The sequence below is a fragment of the Heliangelus exortis genome, chromosome 13 (assembly GCF_036169615.1).
Source record: "Heliangelus exortis chromosome 13, bHelExo1.hap1, whole genome shotgun sequence".
In the NCBI taxonomy this organism is placed as follows: Eukaryota; Metazoa; Chordata; class Aves; order Apodiformes; family Trochilidae; genus Heliangelus; species Heliangelus exortis.
The window spans coordinates 4153124-4180399 of NC_092434.1; the positions used below are offsets into that span (position 1 = coordinate 4153124).

At 40.1% G+C, this 27276-nt stretch overlaps 1 long non-coding RNA gene across 1 annotated transcript in view; it reads left to right on the forward strand.

Moving 5' to 3' along the window:
• The window catches only part of LOC139801964 (uncharacterized), a 193557-nt gene that overhangs the window by 12286 nt on the left and 153995 nt on the right, over nucleotides 1-27276 (forward strand). Inside the window, exon 2 of the long non-coding RNA XR_011728431.1 lies at nucleotides 12573-12669. This is a non-coding gene — a long non-coding RNA (uncharacterized lncRNA). The remainder of the gene's footprint in view (nucleotides 1-12572; nucleotides 12670-27276) is intronic.

Below are 27276 nucleotides of genomic sequence, written 5' to 3' on the forward strand. Positions count from 1 at the left end.
CCAAGAACATGTAGGAGTCCAAAACTCACACAAGACTCCTGGGTAGGGATCCAAAAGTTGCATACATTTTTGTGTTCATTTGAATTACCCAAATGGCCTGCATCAGCGAAACCTGAGCTGGGGGTCTCAGGGAAATGGTTGTCACAATTTATGTCCAGCTAAATTTAGTGAAGTAGTTACATATTAACATTTTATATAAAAAAAAAAAACAAAACAAAACAAAAAAAAAAAAACCAACAAAAAAAAATGCAACTCCGCCTAATCCAAAAGATCTCATATTTTATTGCATGAAAACATTTGTTTCCTCTTTATCCCCTCCCCTTTTCATGCGATAAATATGTCAGTTGTTTAAAAGATGGGGCTGCCCTTCTAAATGTACTGAAGATAAGCTTGGTTGTAAAGGATTCAGGTTCATGAACTATGTTTATGCAGTCTGTTGTTAGTACTCATGAATAATTGATTCTTGTCCTTCCTGCACAAATATTCAATCAGATACCATTGAAATTGATAACAGGTGTCTGATCTGGGGAAAAAAATGGCAATGTTCTTTGACTGGAGATGTGATTGTAATACAGCTCAACTTCAGACATGGAGTACAGAGGAGTGTCACACATTCCAAACAGGGACCTGTTGAGAGTTTCTAATTAGAACATCATACCGTGTAATTGCCTGGTATTTTTGTGGTAAGCAACCATCCCAAAACACAATTGGTGCATTTTATTTTCGTGTGTATAGGTGTGAAATGGAGAATGGATCATGATGTTTAAAAATTGCTTGTTCTGATGAGAGGTTCAGTTATGCAGAGAGAAGAGCACAGTTCTATATAGTCTGTAATTCTGTAGGATCCTTACTTTCCCAATATTAATAAAAAAAAAAAAAGAGAGAGACTGTGATTGCCTCAGACCATGTGATGACCAGGAGACATAGAATAATTGCATTGTGTGATATATTATTTAACATCCAGTAAGAAGGTGCCTGTTCCTTAAATCACAGATTCTTTTCAGTTGAGTTACAACTCTCCACTACTGGCAGCTTCCTGTAAGTCACTTTATATACTGCAGGAAAACAAAATGTGCAAAGAAACAGAGCAGGGAGCAGGACCTGCAGAAGCTTGGAGCTGTGCTCATTTCTTGCTCAGGGAGGTTTGTAGACATGAGCAAAGTTATGCCTGATATGGAGAGGAGCTGCAGAGTGGATTTAGATATACGACTGGAATTTTGCTCCCAGGCAGATGAAAATAAGTCTGAGAAGTCAGAGGTCTGATATGATCCAAGTAAAATGCTTACAAGTTTGGTCATTGAATTAACCAAGACAAAAATGATTTCTTAGCTGGTATTGGGAAATACGGGGTATTTTCCATGGGTAATCACCTGATATTAATAGAAACCCTTTGGAAGAGCTGTTGAGCAATGGTGTAAATATTTTTTTTTTTTTTTTTTATGTCGTTGTGCAGAAAATGTTCCACTGGGAGGCCTCAGCCTTCTAAAGGGTGTGGAAGAGCAGAAAAGTAGTGCAACAGCTCTCATGTGTTTTGCATCAAGAACCCAAAGCACTGTGCTGGGGAGTGTTTCAGTTCATTCTCATCACTACCCAGTGCATGGGTTTCCTTGCTGCATTCTGCAACAGTATTTTTAGAGTTACTGTTTCTACTTTGTTGTGCCTCTTCCCTCACTCCCTCCCATCCCCTGAGTTCAATGCTTAAAGATACAAAATTGAAAGCTCTGAAAATTATTTTTTTCTGCTTGCCATTGAAGGCAATTTTCCATATTTCTTTATTTCTTTTATTATACTTTATATTGTCACACTCTTCCTATCAAAATGGCTCTGTAGGTGTAGACATGTTATGTTGTATAGCATTCATGTTCATGCAGTCTCTGCCATACACATTTGACTATCAACAAATAAAGATAATGTTGTTTACAGATGGGATGTGCTCAGACCACAACCAAGATATCAATGAAAGGTCGGTCACGTGAGGATAAGAATTCCCCACAGTCCCATTGGATTTATACATTTGAACAAGGCAGATGTTCACACTGGATACTTCTCCCACTAGCTCACTGTCTGTTATGTTTTTCCAAAAAATTAATTCAGCCATGGAGTGTTAATTCTCATTGTTTATTTTCATCTTCAGTACAGCTGGCAGCTCTTGAATGGTCTCCAGTACTCTCCCTCACATCTCTCAAACATTCAGATCCCTTTTACAACCCTCCATGTTCTTCATCCTTCCCTCTGATCCTTCTTACAACCCTCTGGGCACTTCCTCCATCCTTCAGTATCATTTTACAACCCTTGGAGCACTCCATCCATCCAGTTGCCCAACACACAAACATTTCAGCTGCAGCTTTCTGCTAGAGAGGGGGTGAGGTGGAGCATCTCCTCTTCAAGCTTCCAGACCAAGGGGAATTGTAGAGAGCTTTGAGCTTGTCAGCTGAAAAGCCCTTTCTGAGTTGCTTATTTGGTTAAAGCATTTCTGTTCTAGAGTGGCATTAAATGTAAAGTTCCCCATTTTTTCTTTTTTTTTTGAATACTAAGCAGCTGTGTGTTTCTGAAGGTTCAAACTAAGACTTTAGTTCTGCTCTGTCTGCTCAGCACAGCAGTACACAAAACCTGATCTTTTTGAGGGAGTGCAGCCCCTGAAGCCAGTAGCACACTAAAATGTTCAATCTTCCATAAATATTACCCTTCTCCTGACCTTCCTTCATTTTCCATGCTGGATTCCACTTCTGAATCTATTCATTTTTAAATAGGCAGCAAAATCCTTCCCTGGAAGAGACAACACAGATACACCTTGCCAGCTGTAGCAGTTCGTAATGTATATATTGCTGAAATATTGGCAGTGGTCACTGAAACCACAAACAGAATTAGTTGTACCCAGAGAAACAGACTTTCGGTGGCTTGAGTAGCACAATTACTAAAAATATCCTCCTCCTTTCTATAATTTCAGAAGATAACATAATATTTGGTGCACAAGTGACATAAAACACAAATCAGCTCTTCATTAGGACTTCTTTTGCCCATAGTACCTTACACATTTTCAGATGGGGCAGCACACAAAGACAGCAATTTCTTTCTCTTCTTTACTAAGAGCATTTAATGTCTGCTAAAGGTTTCATGTTGCCTGCCTTCCACTATTCAAGTTTCTCTTTAGCACAAACCTGAGACCAGTCCTGCAATCCCTTTCCTTAAGGGAGTGATCCCAGCACAAACCTGAGACCAGTCCTGCAATCCCTTTCCTTAAGGGAGTGATCCCTTAAGGCAGTGATGTTTCTAACCCAGTGCTGGAACCACGGTGGGGAGGTGGTGGCAAGGCTGGGACCACGTCCCTGGCTCTGCTTCTCTCTAATCCCTTGGGCCACAGGAGGAGGGACAGCTGCATTGACTGAGATGTGCCCTTTATGTCCTTACTGTAGGGGTCTGCAGCTTGGGTGACATTGGGTGACAATGTGGCAGGAGTGCAGGGAGGTTTAGGACCTTGCAACACAGAAAATATTTGCATTATTTGTTCTTACAGTCCCTGCACCTCACCTCAGGAACAGTCCATAGTGTGTGTGTAAATGGTTGCTTAGATTGGTGTGCTTAAAATTTTAAAGACTAATTGTCATACATAGCAGGTTTTGAGTAGTTATGAAGTTATTTATGAATGATATATATTGGTAGTAATTAAATGATAATATATGCTGTGCACTGTAGGAGCAGCCAGGCTGGGAAAGAGGAGAGACCTGTTGGATAGAAGCATCTTGGATCACTGAAGTAATTAGCCTGAAACCCAAAACTCAAAGCTTTTGGAGATCAGGGCTGGGCTGGTATTCCTGGCCTTGGAATTAATTTTTCATTGCTAATAAGCCAGGATTTGGTGGTGCATTTGGCTTGTACTTTTTTGATACCACTTTATAGGAAAACTCATAACCAGCAGCTGCTGGAAGGAGAGGCTCTGCTTCCCCATCCCTCACTGTCACTGGCATCTCCTATCCCTTGCAGTGGCATACTCTGGTATCTGGAGAAAATTCTTTTTTCTGACATAGATTTCTGACAATTTGAATCCTTGAACTTTCATTCTTTACTTGGAGGTGAAGAGCAAGGAAACAATATGTAGGTGAGCAAATTTGCTTAGGGTTGGAAGTCAAACTATATTAAAATCGAATTTTTAAGGATGTCCAGCTGTTTAGTTCTCCAGGAAGGTCCTAGAATGAGTCCCTCAGTCTGTTAAAAATGAAACAGCAGCATGCATTTTTATTGTGCAAATGCCAAATGATAATCTCCAAGAACTTTGGAGGATGAAGGAAGCCCCAAAGCATGGGAGAAGAGTAGATGTCATACTTCCCTTTTGAAAAGGAGAAAAAGAAGGGATCAGGAATTTATAAACCAGTCAGCCCAGTAGCTATTCCTGGAAATACAGAGGGAAAAATATTTTAAAAATAAAATAAAATAAAATAAAATAAAATAAAATAAAATAAAATAAAATAAAATAAAATAAAATAAAATAAAATAAAATAAAATAAAATAAAATAAAATAAAATAAAATAAAATAAAATAAAATAAATCCTGTTAGTTAAAGGTTGTAAAGATAGCATAAGATTGGCATAATTTGTTCCCAACAAATCCATCTGTTTTCTTTCTCTAAAAGAGTATCTAGGCTGGGGAGAGGGGAATCAGGAAAGTATCCTGATTTCAGCTTTTGGTTTTTGCTTCACATCATATCCTTGTGAAAAATTAAGGAAAAAAGTTTCCAGTGAAGAGTGCACTGAACTAAGGTGCAGTGAAGTTCTGAAGAATTACATGGGGCACCATGTTTACCTACCAAGAAGGCACATTAAGCTGAGTGGAGTGTGACAGGGAAATCTGAGGTTTACAGAACACGGCCCATTAAGAAAAGTTGTGGGAACTGATAAACCTGCAGAGAAATCATCAGGATAGTCTTTCCAATATGAGAAAGTTAGGAGAAGGCTGGTGCTTATTGTTCTCTCCCCACTTGAGGGAATTCAAAAGAAACCAATTTAATTTTCAGCAAAGATGCATTAGGATGACTGGGAGGAAAACTTTTTAAGCACAAGGGGGATTGAGTAATGATGCAGTCTGCACCAGAGGGTTTCCAGAACAAGGTAGACAGATGTTCAGGGGGGGTCTGGCTGGGGAGGTCCTATCCAGGGCTATATTATTACCTGTGAAGAGCAACCCAAGAGGAAAGAGTAAAATCTACTGCCAAGAGATTTTGAAAAAATGGTGGTTTTATCAGATGGTGATAAATGGATCTTTTCTTAAGGATGGAGATGATATTACTTTTGGGAAAGAATAAAGTTCTTTCACCCTGAATTGATGGTGATATATACATTTTAATTTACATAGGAGAATGCAAGGTAAAATGTTATAAACACATGGCATACTAGTGATAGTCTATCACAAACTCTGTTCATATATTGTGATAATAGCCCTAGCTTCTTATTTTAGACATCAGTTGCATTGTAATCTAATAAAAGATTAGGTTTTTTAAAGTAACTTTTACTAGACTCACATCCAGTTTTAGTTCGCATACAAATTTTTGTAGGCCCCCTGAGAACTTGTAATAATAGGACAGGAGAGAATGATGCAGAATTCATTTTAATTTGCTTGTCTTGGAATGCCCTTTGCTGTTTATATTACAAATTTCAATATACATCTCAGAGGATCAGAGCATGTATAAATATCTATACCAATTTTAAAATGTACCATTTTTAGAACCTGTCATATATTTTCCAGTAAGCCATGCTATTCATCATCTTCTGAGGACCATTTTTCTTGGAAATATGTAGAAATATATATACAACTAATGTACAGGATCCCAAAAGCTGTAATTGGGCTCATAAATTAAGCCCAAAGTGCTGAGTTTTAAGTGTACCTTGCTTTTCTACAGCAGCTGGCTGTCTGAATCTCAAAGTGCCTTCAAACTTGAATGAGATGAGTTTCACAAAGTTCCCAAGAAGGCAGTGGTTATTATTTGGTTTATGCCTATTGTTTTATACCATCATCCCCCAGAGGAAATGCTGGATTTAAGATTATTACCCCCTTTACTTCTGGAGCCCACACTGAAAATCTGGTTATCTGTCTAAGGTTGATTGAAAGTTTAGTCTTTCTTCCCTTCACCTTCTTACCTTCCATCACTTTTAGTAGTGATAAAGAGAAATACAAAAGGAGCAGAGGTTGATCTCTAAGATCAGTTTTCATGGAAAGCCGTTGGGCATCAGTTAATTCCTTTTTGTCATAGCTCTGTCATACACAATCCACGTTTTCTGAAGTGGGTGTCCTTCATCTGTGTTTGTGTAAAAGGTATGAGAATATTATGTCTATGCTGGTGGAGAAAGTACTATTTCAAAAAACTAATTTAATTATTTATTCTTAGAGTATGTGAATGATGTATGTACTCAAATTTAGGATGCTAGAGCTGTAAAGCACAGGTGGGATGGAGGCACTGCAGACAACCCTCCCCACTACCAGCAGCAGAAAGACTTCAGTATCACAATTTTTGTTGCCCAGAGATTTTAACTTTTCTTCTTCACTCTCAGTGAGTTTTTAGGCATCCTAAGAATCAAACCCAGACCACGGGTGCTGAGGAATTACTCAGTTGTAGGGTGTTACTTTGGTGTGCTGTCCCCTGACTGTTCTCATTTCCACTTGTTCTTGGGCACTGACCTGGCTGCAGTCTCAGCTGAGTTGACTTTGAAAGTTCCATCAATACCAATAAGCACATGAAAGGGGTATAAATTATTTGTAATGGTGCAACTCAGAAGTGCTGAACTTTAAACTCATTTACTTAAATATTGCCACTTCTGTAAGCTAAAAACCTAAAGACCTAGTCCAAAACATCTCACATTTTCTTTAATAAAAGCATTTGTTTCCTCTAACCCCTCCTATTTTTGTGCCATAAAGGTCATCTTTGGTGTGTCTGTTGAGATCCTCCTCAGCCAAAATGTATTAGAGCTGCCACTAAGTAAATTAAATTGACCAGAAACATGTCTAAAATGCTGGCAGACCACTCCTGTTGGGTGGTTTTATGCTGTGCTGCAGATTTTAAACAGTTAAGAAAACCAATTAGCATCAAGCAAGCATACAGTACCATTTTGTTCTGTAATTCTACCTGTCACCTTTTTATTTCCTGTTCCATCCTCATCTTTCTTCATAATTGGATACAAAAATCCTAAGCTGTAACTACTTGTGTGAAGAAAGATGAGAGACAGACCCTGAACAGCTCAGCATGTGCATTGGAAGCTCAGCTCTGTGAAAATCCAAAGCCAGTTGGAAAGTGATGATACAACCAGTAATACAGAGGATGAAAAATGTAAGGGACTGGGAGGCTGGAAAGAGCTGAGCTGTGTGGCTTAACTGCTCTAATAGACACTGAGCTCTGCAGACCAGTGCTTGGACATCTGTATCAGGGAGTTTCTATTGAGGAAACAGCAGTAGCCATAAAATACTCAGCAATATCCTATATATAACAATGAAGGTTTGAAGACAAGGACACCAGGTTATGTATTTCATTCTTTTGCTTTACTGAGAATGTGAACAACAAGAAGGAGGCAGACAAGCAGCTGATGTAATGTCTCCTTTGACACAGATCACATTCCAGCCTTTTTAATAACTCTTTTTCCCAAGGGTGAGGTGATGAGGATTCTTTAAATACTCTGTGATTTTTTTTTTTTTTATTTTTATTTTTATTTTTTTAAAGACAACCTCCCAAGTTTTCTAGGAGCAAGTGCCTGAGCCCCTGGAGAATCCAGCTTAGGAGTCAGTGCTGGCTGATTGAGGGGCAGCAATTGTCCCCCTTGTCTTCTGGCCATCATCTGGAATTGGACTGATGCTGCTGGTTGCATGGGGAGGACTGAGTGGTGGAAAAGAGGTGGAGGAGCACAGCTTTTCCAGCATTTAATCCTTGGTTTATTTCTTACTGGCTTGAAGGTTAAAAAGCCTGAACGATTTCAGTGGGCAGTGCAGTCACTTGCAGATTTCATACTTTTTCGATAAGCTGTCTTCAGAATTTTATTTTTTTTTAATGAGGAAGGAGGAGGAAAGAAGAGGGCCCTATTTTCTTGTCTGTTGTACTTTGAAATTCTAAAGGCACATAGCTGAAGGCACCTGTATTTTCCAAACACACTTTGTTGTAAGTAATGTTTATGGAGGAAGTGAAGTGTTTTTGTGTGATGTTCCTTTGTTGAGGCTCGTTTCTGCAGTATGTAACTGGTAGATTTCTGATTTTCCAAGGAAGAAAAAGGCTTTACTTATTTCTAATAGAAAAAAGATATCCAACATTCTGTTTACAAATATAGAAGATTAAAAGGAGTGGTTTGTACCTTGGCCAAACATAATAGGAGCATTTGATAAATTCTTATTATGTCCTTGTACTTCTTTAATCAAATACTTCTATTTTTGGCTCCTGCTTCTGCAGTTTTCCTTCTGCTTCAGTAACTTGCACTGCACTGCAAGGAGACCCTCATCCTTTTCCCTGCCTTTGTTAGTATCAGAATTATTAAATCTGCATGGTCTACACCACTCTACAATCAAAATTATATGCACAGTCATTAACAAATAAATAAATTACACTGTTGCACATACACTGTGTGCCTCATGGGAGAGTGGGCATCTGAAAAGTGATCAGCTCCTGTAGCCTTCTGTTCACCCAAGTCCCTTTGTGCTGCTCCCAAAAAACCTAAAAACATATGGAACTCTCCTGGGAGAGATTCCCTGAATACCACATTTCCTCATAGAGTATCCAGATTATGGGGTGGGTGTCATCTCCTGCCTGAACCAGCTCAACCCTTGTCTCACCCCACCTGGGCAGGCAGGAGAAGTTCTGAGAAGCCAGGGATGGGCTTAGGCAGTGGTGGGGATGGTGGCAGGGTGAGCACATGGAGAGCAGAGCAGGGTCTTGCTCCTGCTCATTCCTCCCGTGCATTTACTGAGATGTCTTCAGCTGGGAGTGTTCAGGACTGGGACTCACCTGGAAAGTTGTTAGAGCATACAGAGGAAATAAATGTGTGTGCACTCTTGCACAGGTAAAGAGTCTACATTCCACTGTGTTCATTCAGCTGCCTGTTGGCAAATAGGTGTTATGTTTGGTGGGTATTGATTTGGGTGGAAAAGCTGCTCAGAAAGACTTGGCAGAATTAGAAGTATTTGAGTCAGTAAGATTTGGCACCCCTTCCCATGCTGTTTGGCACTTGGAGGGGGTCTTTCTGCATTTTCCATGATATCCTTGATGTTGCTCTTGCTTCCTGCCTTGCAAGCATCCCTGGGTCATTTCTTCTTTATTTAGATCACTGAATTTGCCCCATCCATCCTTAAACTTCACCTCTGCCAGGGAGCTTCATGAGGCTGAAGGAGGATTTGCCTTCCCACTAGCAGTATAGGAGATGTTTTATCCCAAAGCCTTCTTTGCATTTTCACAAACCTCTCTTCTGGGTTGATATAGGACCATCCAAATGCTAAGTCTGTTCTTTGGGTGATAAGATTTTCTTCTTTGTCTTTTCTCGCATTTTGAAGTGTCTAAACAAATTAAAATTAATTAAAGATAAAAATAGACAATAACTTGTGAACCATATCCAGATAGTCTGACTCTGCAATTTTTAGAGGTGATTTCCTTCTTCTAGGGTTTCTTTGATACCTTAGCCAGTAGTGTAATAAGGGGATGGAGAGACTGACATAGTTCTTGCCACAACTCGAAGTCAGTGTAATTAATAGTATTTCCTATGCAGCTTTAATTGGAAAAACTTGAAGGGTAGAACCCTGATTTAACCAAAGTACATAAATATGTCCCTAACTCAAGCATACAAAGTCAGGAGGCAGTTAGCAGAATTAAGGTTAAGAATGTACTTCAGTGTTTTTCTGAACTGAGGAGCACTCTTTTTACCTCATAAATAATAAAATAATATAATATTCTACACAACCCAAACATGTAGCTCAGGAGGCCACAAAGTTAGCACAAGCTTTAACACTCTTGTAAAGGGGGGTGTCTGGGGTGGGGTGATGAAAACAAAACCTAAAACCATTCATATGTTTTAAATGGTTTCCTTTCCCTCCATTCATGCAATGATACAGAGCAGCTGGTTGTGACCCAGGGTGCATATTTGTTAAATGGGAACAGATTACTAAATCAAATTTGTTGACCAATTTTCAAGTATGTAGCCTTGTAGATATTAAAAAAAAAATAAAAAATAATAATAATAAAAAAAAAAAGGTTTGCCTTGCCTAGAGGGGGTGGGTAACAGGCCAGTGGTATGAACATTTCATGCTGGTGGGATTTGGCAGGGGGGGAGGGAAGCTAATCGCTGACTTTCGTGTGAGTACCCAGCTAAAACCTCAGGGAATTTTATATAGTGCATGTTGTCAGTATTTTAATCATCTACAGCTGTCAAAACTCTTGTAACCCGCCTCTTCTATTTAAAATGTGTCTTCTAGGCATAAAATAATTAAAGGTGCAGGACCATAAGGTAGGCTCAGAGCCACTGCAATGTGACAAAACTCCACATATGAAAGGCATTATTTCGGGAAGTTTTAAATATAAATTTTGTTTTGTCAGAAGGCTGCAGGGCACACATTTTCTATACTGTCAAGCTTGATAGTAACAATATTTATATTTCAAATAAAAAGATTAAATTGCAGTCTTATGTGTTTCTGGTTTTCACATAGTTTTTACCAGTGTATCATAGTGTTCCATATCAGTGTGTCATCGAAACTTTTTTTTTTGCTGACACCAGTTTTGCTTTATTGTAATATTAAGTCTTGTACTGTCAGTCCCTGAATTGAAATAATGAGGGCAGACAGTAGTTTAGTTGACTAGCCTGTGTCTTCCCTTTCCTCATCCCCCCCTAAATAAACCTGAAAACAACACAAAATAAGAATTAATTCATTCCAGAAGGCGATTGCAAAGATGGAGATTTGGAGGCTGTTAACATAAAGTGTCGCTGCATGTGCCCACACACTTGTGCATCCTTGTGCAAGCACTGGTTTTGCTGTTTTATGCTACAGTTCAAGCCCCCAACTTGCAAGCTCTGGTTCAGGTGCTTTCCAAAAGGCTCCAAGCTTAGTGTGAGAATACAGATGGAAGAGGAGGAGGTAGTGTAATTTATTCATATTTTTGTCTTCTCTATTTGTTTGTTTTTAATATTAAAAGAACTAACTCAAAGAATGAGTGTCTTGGTTGCTTGGAGCTGTCTGGCTGGCAAGGCTTTTGTGCCACTGCTTGTTAGCTGTTATTTGTGAACTTTCTGTGAATGCCCAGAGGCCCTGTGGTCCCCATTGTTTGGAGCTCTGTAGTCCCATGAGCTTGAGTCCTGAGGTTGGGTTGGTGTCATCTGTGCAGCATCAGGACTTGACAGAACAATGGGCAGAAATGTGAGGAGGTTCTGACTCAAGCTGGTGTTGGAACTGCCAGTTGGAGCCATTTCCCCTGCCAGCTGCAGCTGGGTTTGCTTCTTGTAGGTTGAAATGGGAACCTTTGCCCCTTCGTGGCACTTTGGAGCTGGCAAAGGCTTTCTGTGCAAATTCCCTTGGTTTTACCATCAGCACCATGGGGAGTTTCCCCCAAAGTTGGATGGTGCCAACTGACAACTTCTTTGACCATGGTGTATTTGATCAGCTGGGTTAGTCAGAAAAAAAAATTCAAAATTTGAGTGTTCCACAAACTAATCTAAAATTGCAGTCAGCTTAAGGGTGATGCAGGCTTAGTGCTTCTCTCTGTGTTGCTGCTCAGTGGCACTTCTTTCTGTCACTTTAAGCCTTAGGTCTGTCATTTGTCCAGTTGTAGTTTTACAATAAAGAAAATAAACAGCACTAATGATGGTAATGTGTGAGGGCAAATGAGGAGGCTGTGTTGCTCAGAACTTGTAAGGAAGCGAATGCAAAAAGTAGATTTCTATGAATTTTCTCATCTGGGAAGTATTTACAGCTTTCATATGTAACACAGCGACCAGCTAAATAGAATTTGTTAATTTTTACCATAATCTGTGAGGTACTAAGTGACAGATCTGATTATGTAATTCTCATCCATATCCTTGTTACTACTCAGATCTCTCCCTGTTTGGTGCCATATTTTCAGCTCTAAGGCTGCATAGAGAATAACTTCCTAATAGGCTCCTGCAGAAACCCATGGATATCCAAAAGCTATCCCAGCTATTTAAAAACAAAAGAGTTTTAAGTTTTGTGGGTTTTTTTAAAATTGCTACTGATTGACCTCAATATGTTTTGTTTCATTCTCTAACCAGCCAGCAGCTTTCAAGTCCATTGTAGAAACTGTTTGAAAATTTTCACTGATTATATGAAGTGAGGTAAAATACAAATAAGAAGGTTGTGGTCAATGAAAAATAGCCTTGCCTTTTCCAAATATAGGTCTGTGACTCTGTACATCAGGCTTCTAAATACCAAAGTGGCCAGACTGCTGAATTAATCAAAACAAGAACAACAGGGGAAAATATTTTAAAGTGAAGTTCCATACCAATGAAAAACTTTTCTGTATAATAGTAAAAAAAACAAGTGGCACTACAAATTCTACGCTCAAAATTCTTTTATTGCTTAACACCCCCAACCACTTTTTTTTTTTTTTTCAGTTTGAACTGATGGATGTACACATCAGGCTGCTGCATCACATGGATCTCAAATGAGGGAGGCCTATTTGGATGGAAACATCTGGTTTCATTACACCAGGTAACACCTGCATGAAATTACATCTGTGCTGAACGTTCTTTAACAGAATTTAGTAATTAAACTGAGGCAATCTAATCAAAGGAAGGCATGGAGAAGGTGAGACATGAAATTCCATTCTCTGCCATGCAAATAAACTGCATTTGTATATTGGGTCTTTCAAGAAATGGTTAACATCAGCAGCTTGCAATTGAATAGATTTCATGTTTAAAACAGCCTTCCATACTATATCCACAATTTATAATCTGAACTCCAAACAAATCTCCAGGGTGCTGTTTGGATTTATTGCCTTTAATAGCATATTGTTTGGAGTCTACTATGTATGGGTCCAACTGACTTTTACTAGGCTATTTTGTGGTTCAATTTCCTTTCAATATGTAACTGTGTCCTTTTTAAATTTTACTTTAAAGCATTGGGCAGTTGACTGCTTTGCTGGAGAACCTTTGCTCAGTGCCTTTACATCTGGGGGGCTAAAATGTCAAGGCTGACCTTGACCTGAGCACCAGCAAGGAGCTCCCTCAGTGCAAGGTCACACCTGGGGTCTCTGCAATAGTTGGGGGGTTCTCTGGATGTTGTCACTGTGAACTGCACTGTGTCTGAGCCTGGAACTGACTCCAAGTGGCATTTCTGGCATCAGTTCTTAGTTGTCTTGTGATTGTCATGAAAGGGGATGCTTTCCTCATCTTGGAGTAAGTTCTGTGTAAGCCCTGTGTAGTGTACAGGCACTTCTGGCTTTGTTTGCATGAGATTTTAACATCTGGCAGTGTCACCTGGAAAGCATAAATAAAGCCATTGTTTCATGGATTCTATCAGGGGCTGCATATATTTTCGTTGTCAGAAAGTATGGAATAACAGATCCAGCAGGAATCACAAAGAATTGCTACTACTGTTAGAAACTGATAAAGGACAGCAAGGTTAACACTCCTTACTTTAGCAATTCTTTATGGACCCGACTGGCAGTTTTTCACATGATTTTTTCCTCTGAAAGCTGACTTTCTGGCCACGGTAAAAAATTGACGTGCAAAATATTCATCTCATTAATAAACACCCTTGCCAAGATCACTTAAGTTTTCTAGACTTTCCCTGGAGAAAGAATAGTCCTTGAAATGTAGCTGGAAGTCAAGGACTCATCTTGGAAACTAGCTTTTTGGTAGACTCTTTCCCTGGCTGCTTTCAAAGCAGTATTGCTGATCACCTGCCCTTGGAACAAATGCAATTTATTTGTTCAGGGTGCTTCCATCCATGTTAATCCAGATGTGCATTTTATGACCATATTCCTCCTGTTGATCAATTGATGTTCTCAGAATCTCATTCTTGCCCTCAAGGGTGAGGGACAGAGCAGTGTGGGATTTGGGTGAGCCCTAAGGGAGAAGTAAACTCCAGAGCTGAAAGGTGATCTCACCAGAAGTTGTCTCTTCTTTGAAAGGAGAAAGTTTCAAACCAGTTGTCTCAGCTGATTGCTGCTGCTCACTCTTACCACAGGTTGAGGACCAAACAGATCTTTTCATGTAAGGTGTCTTTAAGAGGTAGAGACTACAGCCAGGAGCAAGTTGGAAGTGTCCCTTGTGCCCTCAGGAGCTCACCTCTCACCAGATTTGCTGTGAGCCCAACACACAGGGTGCTTCTCTGAACAGGAGCTTTCAGTGTGAGGCTGTTTGGTGCTTTGGTCTGAGAGCCAAGGGACTGTATGGAACTGTCACACACAATACCCCCCAAAGCCTTTCCTTCCTTCTCTAGCATCTGTAAATACAGTTGAGATAGTGTTCCCTTGTTGTTTTTCACAAAGGCAAAAAAAATAAAAAGGTAAGGAAAAACAAAGGCAGGAGCTGTAAACTTTCTGCAGAGCTTTGGTCTACCAAAGATTTAAAGGATTGACATTTAAATTAGTTTTTTTTCTCCACCCAGTCCTCCTCATTAGCTGGGTATCTTTATTCTCTAAATATTTACCACCTAAACCAAATTTACAGTTTAATTTGCTGCATAAAATCATTTATTGACTGATAAACCTCATTACTAAGGCCTAGCCCGAGATGTAGCCTGCCACGACAGTTTTAATTCTTGTAGCAGCAGGCTACTGCAAGAGAAAAACAATCCTGTCACATTAACAGCAGGGGTCTAAATTATTCAAATACACTAAATCCTCACAGAACAGTTCCCCTGCTCATAATTTGTCTTTCTCACCAACAATTAACTAGCAATGTTCTAAGTTAACAATGCCAGCTCTTTTGAAATCTCAAGGAAAATGGAAATATATACATGCAACAAATGTGTTTGCAGAGAAATACATTAGAAGGCCAATGCAGGGAAACTTCTAGAGAAAGTAATCAATTAAATGGACCCACTGTTTTCTCTGCCTCAGAAAGAGTTTGGTGGGTATTTGTGTCTGTGTACAGATAGGTTTGAAGTGAGTTTTGGTATCAGTTGGCATGGATTCATGGATTCATGGTGTATTCTGCAGCACTTACAATGGCTGATGTTTGTCAGTCCTGTTGAACTCACAGGAGTGTCCTCTTCCATCTCCTCACTTCTATCAGAGCTTTTGCTGTCTTTGTGACTATTGTAATTGCAATAATAAGTGTAACACACTGGGGCAAAGCCATTGTATGAATACAATGAAGACTGAGAGGTATGGATGGAGGCTGCTAGCACAGGTTATCTTGCAGAAGCTCAAGGTCTGAATCCTTCCTGCCAGGCACCTCAGAGCTTTCTTTCCATGTCAGCCCACTGAATTTGGGCTGGCAGGAGGTCTTCATACAAGTCTCTAATTAGAACAGTTTACAAAATCAAGATAAACTGAGTTTATCTCATCTGCTTTGCTTGTTGGCCCACAGCTCAGTGTGGTTGCAGTTCTCTGCATATTGTAGAATCTGGACTTGGTGTTTTCATAATTTTTGATTTATTACCAACTTGATTCAGTGATGGACCCTGTCCTGCACCCATAACCAGCCACAGTAATACACAGACACACTGAGCAGAGAGGAGTTTGAGTTGACTCCAGTGATAATGAGAAGGGGCTATGATTTCCTATAAGGGACAAACAGTTTCATTCTGCAGAGGACAATCCAATTCAGGTTTGTCCTTCCGTATGTATGACAGTCACAGCCCATATATCACAGTCAGCAATGGGCAACAGTAAAGTCTTTAGCAGTCTGGTGTCTCATATAAATATTGCTTCTCCATAGCACTTTACACTGTTTCAGAACCGTAAGTCCATATTTCCCTTGTCCCATTCATTTTCTCCCTTCAATTTTTGTGGCACTTCCAGTTCAGAATAGCTTCTTGTGCAAGCCTTCAAAGTGAAAATGATGGCTCCAATTTGTTACCAAATAGCTTTGACATTGTACGTTTGCTTTAGTTTATAAAAGACTTTGGTTTTCTTATTTAATCCTTTGATGTTAGAGGAGTCTGAAAAATCAGTAATTCTTTCTGGTGTGCCCTTAGTGACAATTCTAATTCTCCCGTGAAATTCTCAGTTTTTAAACTTATAATGTGTCTTTTTATCCCTTCCTATAGCACACAGAGTACTTTATTGCTGGGAAACCTTAGATCTCTGAAAATACGTGTGCAGATAGGATGAGGTTAAAATATATGAAAAGAATTTACAAGATTGTGCATTATTTGCTACTCATCTATATCAGCATTTCACAAGATGTGGGCCATAGTTTCTCTGATGATATGCAAAGTGACTGAAATTTCCTCTCATTTCCATTTACTTCTAAAGGTATCTGTGTTTCTAGCCTGCTCCCCGGGTGGTGGTTGAGTGGGCATTATTACCTGCTGGAATTCATGAGTTTTTATTTGATCTGGTATCTCTAGCAAGGAATGTCTGTGCTGCAGGAACAGAGAGGTACTAGGGAAGAATATGTGTATTCCATAACCTTTCCTATTCACATGCCCATCAAAATGCAACTGGACTTTGACATTCATGCTTTAAACTCAGGTGCTCCACTGCTGAAGATAAAAGGGGATAATTAGGAGGAGAGGGGCTTCTGCCAAGTTTGCACTGGCAATGTAAGGAGCTCCAGGATCCATCCTCATGTGTGTGCTCTCCCTGTGTGCTGAGCTTCAGCCTGGGCACTCGAGGGCAGTGAATGTCACTCCTGGTTGTGCTGGTTTGCCCCAGAAGCTGTGAGCAATGTTGGATGTGCATCTGTATTTAGCACTTCTCCCACCCTTGCAGCCTCTGCCTGTGTTCTGCTGGCATTCTGCCATTCCAGCTAAGGCCATCCTCAAACACAGCTGTGATGGATAAGCCACTGCAAACTGTTGAGATTTTTTTTTTTCCCCAAGTGAAAGTAATTTTAAAGCATCATATTTCCCTCACAGGACTTATCCATGTTCATGGAAGATGACTTATCCTTATCATCTTCATCTGTATTCGGTGGGTTTCTCATTTTACCTTTCTGGAATACGTGGTGGCATCTCCTGTAATAAAGAGTGAGTTGACCTTAGGCATCTTTGAAACCAGGTACCTAAGACCAAATTTTATGAGAAGACATCATATGCAGACTTTCTGAGGGCTGAAAGTATGCTGAGACAGCTTGCCTGCAGATCCTAGCTTCTAATTTCCTCTCTCCTTAGTTTCTTTCTATAGGATCTCAGTCATTTTCTCCTATTTGTTTCTGCTTTGCTGTCTAAGCCCTTAGGGCAGTCACCAGACTCTTTAGTTTGTCCCTGGATGAAAAGAAACATCAGTGTCACATGCACCTGAGTTTTCCCAGTGCAGTGTCAGTGGCCTCCACCCTCTTTGGAACTGATGGATCTGATTCCTGCTGGTGGGAATCCATGGGACTGCAGTGAACTCAGTGGAGCTGTGCTGATTTAGACTGCCTTGAAGCCCTGATGATGCAATCCCAGACTGGTTGTTTCAGGCTCTTTTTGACCATCTGCCCCTGGTTGTTGTAGCCTGGAACAAAGCCCTGGGGAGCTTGACCTGTGCTTGTTTATTCCAAATGTGCCCACAACTGCAATAAACCCAGACAGCTCCCAGTGTGCTGTTCCAGCTCCTCTCTGTGGATGAGGCTTGGAGACTGAAGCTGGTTAATTGTGGCAAATGTGGTTTTCTGGGACATCTAAGGGTTATGTCACTTTTCTAAAAATCTCTTTGATCTTGAATCAAAAGAAGGGGGTGGATTTTTTAACATAGTCTTAACTGTGTGGCTTTTACAAATGAAAAACCTACTTGAAATTGGTTATACAATATGTGCTTGTGTTTCTCTAAGACTGATGAGACCACCTTTGACTCTAAGCTGCTTTTTCTAGCAGATAATCAAGAAAATTCTGGTAACAAACAGTTAGGAAAAGCTAGAGGGAGCTTTTGAAATAAGAACTGTGCTTTTCTCTGTATTTTGCGAGCCAAGGATTTAATTTACAACAAGCACAATAAGGGCAGAAATGAAGCAGTTAGTGTGCTGCCTCATGTCAATAAGCAAAGTAGTAGAAAGAAACACGTTTTTATTCTGTCCTTGTCACTAAAATTATCCAAGTCTTTAGCAGTTAGTATCTCCAGGCTGAATCATATCCCACTGATTTGGCCAGGATCTTGGAAATTACTGAACTTTGATTAAACTGCCTGTCTCATTGCCTTGTATCTCTGTAGGTGTTTACATAATCTCAGGACTTCTCCCTTAATTGTTGCACCTTTTATAATCATTTACGTGTGCTGTGGGGTGGGACCATGTGGTTGAGAAGATTTTTAAATTAATGGAACCTTTCTTGTAGATCTGTTAAACTTAAATACAGCAAATGTAAGCCTATAGAGCACTACTCTTTCCAGATTTTTATGTAGATTCTGATGGAGTTGTCTATGGACTTCAAAATATCTTTGAAATGCAAGCTGAAGACTACTTGCTAGTTCATACAACGGATTTTGCATTTTGTAAGCTAATGGATGAAATGTCTAAAATATTTTTGTCTTTATCCTGTTTGAAAGTCAGGTTTTGTAGCTCTAGTATCTGATAAAACAGGCACGAAATAAAGGCTGTGTTGCTCTTGTTGTCACAACCTTATGGTCACAAGAGTAAAGACATTGGTGAATTCCCATTTTCTAGGAAAAAATGTTGTATATTTCAGGTAGTTTGACAAATTTACCAGAGTTTTGAAAAGAGGAAGAATAAGTAATCTTTTCTTGAACAGTAATACTTATCACTGCCCCTGTTGCCTGGATGAAGCTAAAGCAAAAGCATTGGTGTTACATTGGGTTTTTTATTTGTTTTTTGTTTTGGTTTTTGTTTGTTTTTTTTGAAAGAAATGCGATTTCTTATTGTGTGTATTCATATGATAATATGCTGGTCTGTTCTAAGCACAACTGGTCATGACTGGTTGTGAGTAAGTTGCTTGCCAAAGACATTCAAATACTGGAACTTTATTTGGTTTCTTTATAGGTACTGTATTCACAACCACTGCTTATGTTTAGTTTTTCTGATGTATATATACATGAGAGCAAGGTTACATTTCTTTCAAAGCAACCCATTCTTTGGTATAATCAGCTTTTGGAGGGTTAACTAAGAACAATTTTAAGGGACCATATATTCAGGGTGATTAACTACCCTGTCTTCTAAAAAAATCCATCTTTTCATCAGATCTCTGGTTTAGCCACCCAGAATCACCAGTTGGTAATGGCATGTTTGAGCAGCTGGGTTTAAGAAGAAAAGACAAGTTCAGAAACCAATGGCAGCCAGCATTCTTCTGAGCCCTTTTGAAAATGTGACTGTTTATTTTATTAGCTAAGCAGGAACCATTTTGAAAACTTGCCTCTTACTTTGTTCCATTTGCTAATGTGGGAAAGTAGACGACCTGGCTCTGCACCACTCCAAATGCCAAAAACCTCCTGGTCTTCCACTGCTTGGGATCTGTAGGCACAAAGCAGTGTTGAGATAAATGCCCCAGAGCAACTGCCATGATCTCATTTTGTCTCCATTCCTATGACATACACTTGTTGGCTCCTGAAAGCCCGTTTGACTCAAGGCTACTGTATACATCTCATTTCTTTCATGTGAGCTTTTGAAAGGCTCATCTGATAAGGTCTGAGCACCTTATGTGCACATCTACTTTACAACACTTACAGCTTAATTCTCTCTGTCCTAAATGGAACTTTTTTGCCATTTAGTTCAAATGATGCTTTGTGAGGAAGTTCGTCTTCTGTTCCTATTATTAAATTCGTGTGATTCTTTGGGGGCACATCACAGAGATTTGAGCTTTTCTTGGGTTGAATTCTGCCCTTGGATCCACATGTACAATTCCCAGAGTGATCTGCAGAGAATTAATCTGTCATTAGCAATATTGGGTGTAGTGCCTCTAATTCCCATGCACCACCCTGAAAATTTCCACCACCCCCACAAATGGAAAAGAAAAAGAGGACTATTCCATTTATTCTTTTTTATATGTAAATGAGACTTAAAATAATTGTTTGATAATGACATGGGTTTTTTGTTGTTGTTTGGAAATATCTCTTGATAATAATTTATCCTGCAATTATTGTTGCTTAGTCCTATCCTTATAATTAAGGCCAAGAAAGTGTTGTTCATCACCTCATTAAATGTTTTCTCTTTCAGGATGCCTGACTGTCTTTAACACAGCCAAGAGCTGATAATGCCACTTGTATGCAGAGCTGGCTGCCTGCAGATCTTTGATCTTTTTTTTCCCCTTCTTCAAGAATATGACTTTGTGAAGTAGTTGGTGCTGCAGTTTCAGTTTGTTGTTTTAAACAGTTCAGTTGCTATAAATACTCATTCACTTTGATTTTCAATTGCCCTTGTAAGACAATTGTTTTTCTGTTGGATTCCCACTGAATAGATGGTCCGTCTGCCTTTTTCTTTTTTTAAACATGATTAAAATATAACCCTCTTTTTAAGCTTTTCCACAGTTCACTTCCTTCTGAAAAGGAAAAATTTCAGACCTAACCAGCGCTAACGAATGAAGAACTCTTCACAATTGTGTTATGCCTTTGCCTTGGTTTTAATGATGGTAAATGGGGTGAGGGAAGGAAGTCAGAAACATCTATTGGACCTTTGTTAGAATTATTTGAGAGAGATCTCACTTCGTGTTCTTGTACTTTTCCTTCTTCTTGCATTTTTTTGCATTGGAAATAGACCGGTTCCAAAAAATCTATTTCTAGAAGCTTTTCTGTTGTCTCAGATATCAGTGGCCATGCTCCTGCAGAGATTCATCCCCCTGTGAATACCTTTGTGCACCTTGAATCCTCAGTTCTCACTGAGACTCGTGGTCGTGAAAACCTTAGCTAACGGTTGAGGAAGGGAAATTTTAGTTATTTTTAAAACTAGAGTACCTTAAAGGTCCTTATGACCTTCCATTCCCCAAAGAAGCTTTCTAATGGATATGTAATACTGTAATTCACATCTTTCCAAGCATCTCTCAATTATATTTTCAGTAGTGTTATGTCTTAGGATTAATTACTTCTTTGCTGTTTCAGAGGTAAAGATGGGGGACAAAATAAAAACCTTCATGAAACTCTCCACAGAAGGAGAGCGGGATGCATCCTCTTGCTGCTCCCTGCCATTCCTTGCTATTCCTGGTGTGTTCAGGTTTCTTCTATTTACCTGCCCTTACCTGGAGGCTTGCTCTCTGGAGATCCTTTTTGTTCTTTTCCCAATGGAGCAAAAACCTTTACAAGTTTGAGGGACATACAGATAAAAAACCATAAATTAGAAAGAGTTGCATGAACATCCTGTTGGTGAACAGAGATGAGGAAGCCCCAAACACACCATGGGAGTTGTGTGTACACAGAAGTGTGTGTGGGGAGGGAAGTGCCTTCCACTGAGACAGTTTCATAACAGAAGCTGGGATTACTCCTTACACCCTCTTCCAGTTAATCCCATGTGGTATGATAAAGCAGCACCTAGTGAATAAAAATAAGCCTGTGGGGCTTCAAATACATTTTTTTTTTTATTTTTCATTTTCTTTTTATTTTTTTTCTATTGGAGAAGTGCCAGTTTAAAACATCAGCAGTCATTTACTGAGTATTATTCAGTGCCTTGAATAAATTTCACCTGCCTCATTCAAATTGCCTATCAGTGACCAAGGATACAAAGCCAGCAGCAGAGGTTTAAGACCATGACTTGCCCTTCAGTTTTGAAGGGGCTTCTCACCCACTGGAAGCTGATGTTCTGCTTCAGAGAGTTTGATGAATTAGGGCCTAGGAGCTGGGTGGAGTGGAGGGATTATTTTGGTACTGATGAGTGCAGGTAGGGAAGCTCCTGAGACCAAAAGGAACAGCAGGCATTCTTGTACCAAGCCACTTAACTGATTAAAGTGACCCAGAGATTCATTTAAATGAGAGATCACTTGCTCAGGCTTGAAGTGCCTACTAGTAGTAGTAGTTGATCTTGACTATGTTTAATGTAATGGAAGTGAGTTTCAGCCTTAGCACAGATGTATTTATACCTGCAAGACTGTTGTTTAAAATAAGAATTAAAGTAAAAATCCACAGCTTTCCTTCTTCTGTGCAGTAGTTCTCAGGTAGAGAAGGTCTAGATGTTTCATCTCCTGCTTTAATAAAATGCAGATTTGGTGCCAAGGAACAAAGTGAGATTGTGATGAATAAAAGAGAGGTCACTTGTTTTGTGCTGAGGGAAGGGAGTGCCCTTACACCAGCTGCTTTGTGATCCCACAAGAGGTTTGTGTTCCCACTGTGATGGTCCTGCTGTGTGCTCTCCTCTACAATCAAGGGCAACATCTGCATCCATGGTCAAGGAGGAAAAGCCTGTGGGGAATTAAGAAGAAATATGAGGTCACTGCTTCCAGGCCAGGCAGAGGGTTGAGAAGGCTCTGTAGCTCTGTATCAGCAGTTACCTTGCCCTGGGCTCCTTTCAGGTGCCATGGGTGCCACTGCTGTACCTGGGCTGCAGACTCACAGCCACCTTTGGTCTTGTGTGGCCATTCCTCTGCACCTTTGATGTCCAGTCCAACATGAGCTCATTTAACTGTGCTGCTCTGGAACACAAAATAGTGAAAATACAGTTCAGGATAGAGCTCCAGGGGTGAGAGAAAATTCCCAGAGACTGTTCAGAGTAAGACAGATGTTTGCCATCCCAGCTGCCTGGTGTGATGTACCAAGGGAGGGAAGAAAACAGAAGTCAAATGCTCTTCTAGACAACACAGAGTACAGGGCAAAGAGCAGAACATTGGTGAGACCCATAGCAGTAGCAGGAAACACTGTCCTCATTTCTTACCATAACACAGCTTGGGAAATGGAGCTGCTCTGGGGAGGAGCACTGAGGCTGTGTCAGCTTGAACTTTTGCTTAAGAAGCTACCTCAGGGTAGCAAGCAAGGGCTGCACAAAGATAACTACCTGGGAAACAGAAATAAACCAAAGGTTGGAACAGTAGGAAGCAGAAAAGTTTCATTCTCAGAAATTTGACCCAATAGCTGGGGCTATAACTCCCTGTAGAGTGGAGGTAGCACCCGTTAAAATGAAATAAAAATTAAAATCTCTTTTGGAATATCTTTTGTATCTCCCAGGGCCTTGGCTGGTGAAGTTCTTTAGCCTCCTGACAAAAAAATCATCTAGTTGTCTGTATTGACATGTCTGACCCAGTTTTGAACTGGGTGATGCAGAAACCCATGGCCCACTTGAAAGCAGGTGCTGCTGCTTAGCTCCAAACCTCACCCCTAATTTCATGATGTCAACAAGTGAAGGAATTGGATGCTCCCATTTCAGAAAACAGCCTCTGGTGGCTGAGGCCAGGGGTGACTGAGGCAGTTGTGCAGTGTTGATCTGGTCCAGCAGACACCAGTGAGCTGTGTGCTGCCATTCAGCCCATTACAGTATCCTCTGACCCAGGTACTCCCTGATCTATACAAAAGAAACAATCTTCCAAATCATTGGCTGGAGATGCTAATTACGTGTTGCTTGTAATGTGCAGCTGGCCAACCTTGGTTTTGTCACAAAAGTCTCTGAAAAGGCTCTCTGGTGCTGACCACCTCTGCATTTCAGTGGCATACAAATCCTCTAGGACTCACAAGAGCAGCTTTAGTGGTAGCTGCCTGGGAGCATAAATGTCTCAGGCATTAGTAAAAAGCCCCTCCAGAGCAAAGTGTTCAATTCCAGATGCTTGAGTGCACTTTGTCATGGAAATATTGTGCATGGGGAAGTGGGATTGTGCTCCCAAGAATCCTGGTTTTGTCAGCTCATATTGTCTACACCTGGACCTTACTGGCAACCCAGGTAGCTGCTGCTTCACCTGTGAAGATTCGCAGGAACAAACTTCGCTGTTTGCTTTTGTGAACGTGTGAGGGGTACTTTGGGAGAATGAAGTGATCTCTAATGAACTGATCTATTACATGAACAATCAGTTATTTGATTATTTTTAAAACATCATTTTATATAGTCAAATAATAGGTATGGGGTAGGAAAAAGCAGAACCTTTGTCAAGTTTTGGTTTTACTGAGTGAAACCAGGCTAACTATTGAATATAGAGTAAAATTTGAAGCATTGTCTCAGTGACTAAAGTTGACTATTTAGGGACTTGAGATTCTCAGACCTTATTTGGGTTCTTCCTTATTCAGATCACTGGGCAAGGGACTCTTCAACACCATAATTTGTGGTCCGTCTGCTAAAGGTAAAAGGCATTCTCATTTTTGCTGTTTTTTTAATCCTGCATTTGTTGGCTTTCTAGTCTGCAGTCTCTGATGTAAGAACTGGTGGAATGGTCTGACTTTTTTTCATAATTATTTGTTCTTAGGTGATGGTATTAAAAATTGCTTCTGGTTTGGCCCGTTTGTACACTGTGATTGATAGGTGAGCTCAAGAAGCATAACTGGAAAAGCCATTTCCAGCTGTTGAACAGCCCAGCACTCCCATATCCTGTATCCATCAGGGCTGGGCTTCAGCAGGCTGTGCTAACAGGGGAATAATATGTATGGAATGGGCTGCTGGGACAACATGTGTGCTTCTGTAACAAAATCAGGTAATGTCTTCATCTAACCTCCATGAAGCTGTGAAGCCAAATGGGAAATGTTTAGCATTTTAGTTCCATTTGATACCGAGACCTTGGGTATATTAATGATCAAAATGTATATGTTGTACTTGGAATATGGTTCATACTTGTCTAAACTGGTAATTTCCTCTAGCAGTAAAAGGTGCTGCCCATCCATCAGTCACTTCAAGAATTTGACCTTTTACCATCAGTTAAGCAAATCTTTTGTGGGGCTGATTGTGATCTTGCCTAAATCAGTTGTACATAACCTTTGCTTCGTTTATGCTACGCCTGACTTATCCTAGTGGAAAGGAGAAGGGGATGTGTCCTGGTGCCCAAGTGACCAAGACCAGAGAGAAGCATGACACATTTTCTAGGAATTTCTCTCCATCCTAAAAACTGGCATCGATTTGGTTTATTCAGCCACGTTGGGATGAGAATGAAGCTTTATGCATTTTTCACTCTGAGATATACTTTTACATCCTGATCTTTACTTTCATGTGTGACATGAAGCTTTTGAGCAATGTGCTTTTCAGTAAAATGGATTGTTGCCAAATGGACCTAGTTTTATTTATTAACTGCTTGATCCTCCATTCACTGAAGACAAGCAAAGCTCTCGTGGGCTTTCATGCTGCAGGGTCAAGACCTATGACTGGAGTAATCAGATCTGGCTTTCTTTTCAGGTACTTGAATGAGTTTGATTCTTTGGTTATCAGATACAAGAAATTTCAAAGTTGTGTCACCTAATCAGGATTAGTACAGCTGAGGATGTTTTTGCCAAGGTCCTGTTTTGAAGTGAGTTTACTTGTATGAGTGAAGGCAAGACTTGGCTTCCATGCCAATTGGTGACTTTTGTGCAAAATGCCACTGTAAAAAAATATATATGGCTTATAGAGATACTGATCTTTTGTGAATCACTGCTGTCCCACCAACTCATTTTATTTAACCCATTAAAGGTTAATAAAAGATCTGAGGCTTTTAGTTTTGGTCACTGTGGGATGTGCTGAAGCCAAAATTCTGGTGGCAAAATTCCTGAGCTAACTGGTTTCCACTTTCAAGTTAAATTTTAAAAAACATTATGATGATTAATCCTGGCTAATTATTGTTGTCATGAATGCTAAACCAAGTGTGGGGCCTCCAGACTGTCTCATGTCATGCTACCTCATTGATTATTTTGTTCCCTCCTTGAAATATTTTGTTCTGGGAACAGCAGCAGACTGTAGCCTTCATGACATGTCAACAAGGGCTCCTGGAGTTAAACATCAATTTCTATTTAGATGTAGAGAAAACAATGAAAACAAAAGGTAAAAAAAAAAAAAACCAAAAAACCACCCCAAACCAAACAACCATAATTATTTAGGATTCCAAAGTCTGGATCCCATGGTGCTTGGGGCTTATGTAGCATACATGTGAAAGGAAAATGGGTCAAATATTTCTTTCACCTCTCAGTGCTCAGCCAGTGTAACTCACTTGACTCCTGCAGCTCTCAGAGCTATGGGCCTTAATTACACTTCTTGTCTGTAAAAAGTGCTGGAACTGAAGTCAGAATGTGCTCTTCCTGAGCCTGCCAAAGGAGATGCTGCAGTGGAGGACTTTGTATTGGGACAGTATTCTTTTCCCATTCCTCCCCACACCCAGCCCCCATTCTCCTTACAACTTTCTGGATTTCTTCAGACTCTCCCTCTGTAATTATCTGATACTAAGCCCTTGGTGTCAAACATTGCTTCTCAGGTGCCCTTCCATTTTGCTGTTGTCACCAGTGCTGTGTGCAGCTGACTCTGGAACATGATCTTCTCTATCTTCATAGTGCTGCTGACATGTGCCTGGGAGTTTTGTTGTGATTAGAGGTGATATAAAAAGTGAGGAGGGAAGATGCACCATTCCCCCAGCTTTGTCTGGAACAGGTAGTTCATTCTTGAGAGCCTTATGGCTGCAGGAGAGCTCTGTCTCCTGGGGGTGTTGGGTGTTGGTGTAATCAGAAGGGCTAAAATTGTATATTAGGTGATGGAATTTGATCTTCAACATGTAGGAACAGATTTTGTATGGGGCACACCAAGGAATATGCCTGTCAGAATTGAATGGCAGTATTCCATTGCTTGGGAAATGTGTAGGACATGGTTTGAAATACGGCCTTGGGGAAACAGCAAGTTTTGCCCAAAGAAATGAACAGATACTAATTTTGTGTTATTGCACAGATCTTCAGTAGCTGCAACTCTGGAACAGGAGCCAGTGTTTTCTTTGTTAGATCCTGTCAGTGACAACAAATCAATCACAATGCACAAACTTGAATTTCAGCTGGTAGATCCAGTCTCCATTGCACCTGTGCTGTTCCTTCATCACTCCAAATAAAACATGGCACATTAGGTTTCTGTTTTTTTAAAGGCAAGTGTGAAAGATGATACACAAGTAAAAAATGAGATTTAGGTAAGTATGAAACTGCAGTTTATAATAATAAACTGGGTGCATATGCTATTCAAATGAAGTATTTGTATGTTGTATGGGACACCTGAATAGTCAGTAAAGAGCAGAGGTATGTGCCTGCTAGTCTTCCATTAGAAAAAAAGGGTGGAAATTCAACCCTGTTACTTAACAGCATGGCTGGTGCTCCAGGCATCTTTATTGGTGGTAGCAGTGATGGGAAGCAGGAGAGGAAAATGCATTTCTCTGACTAAG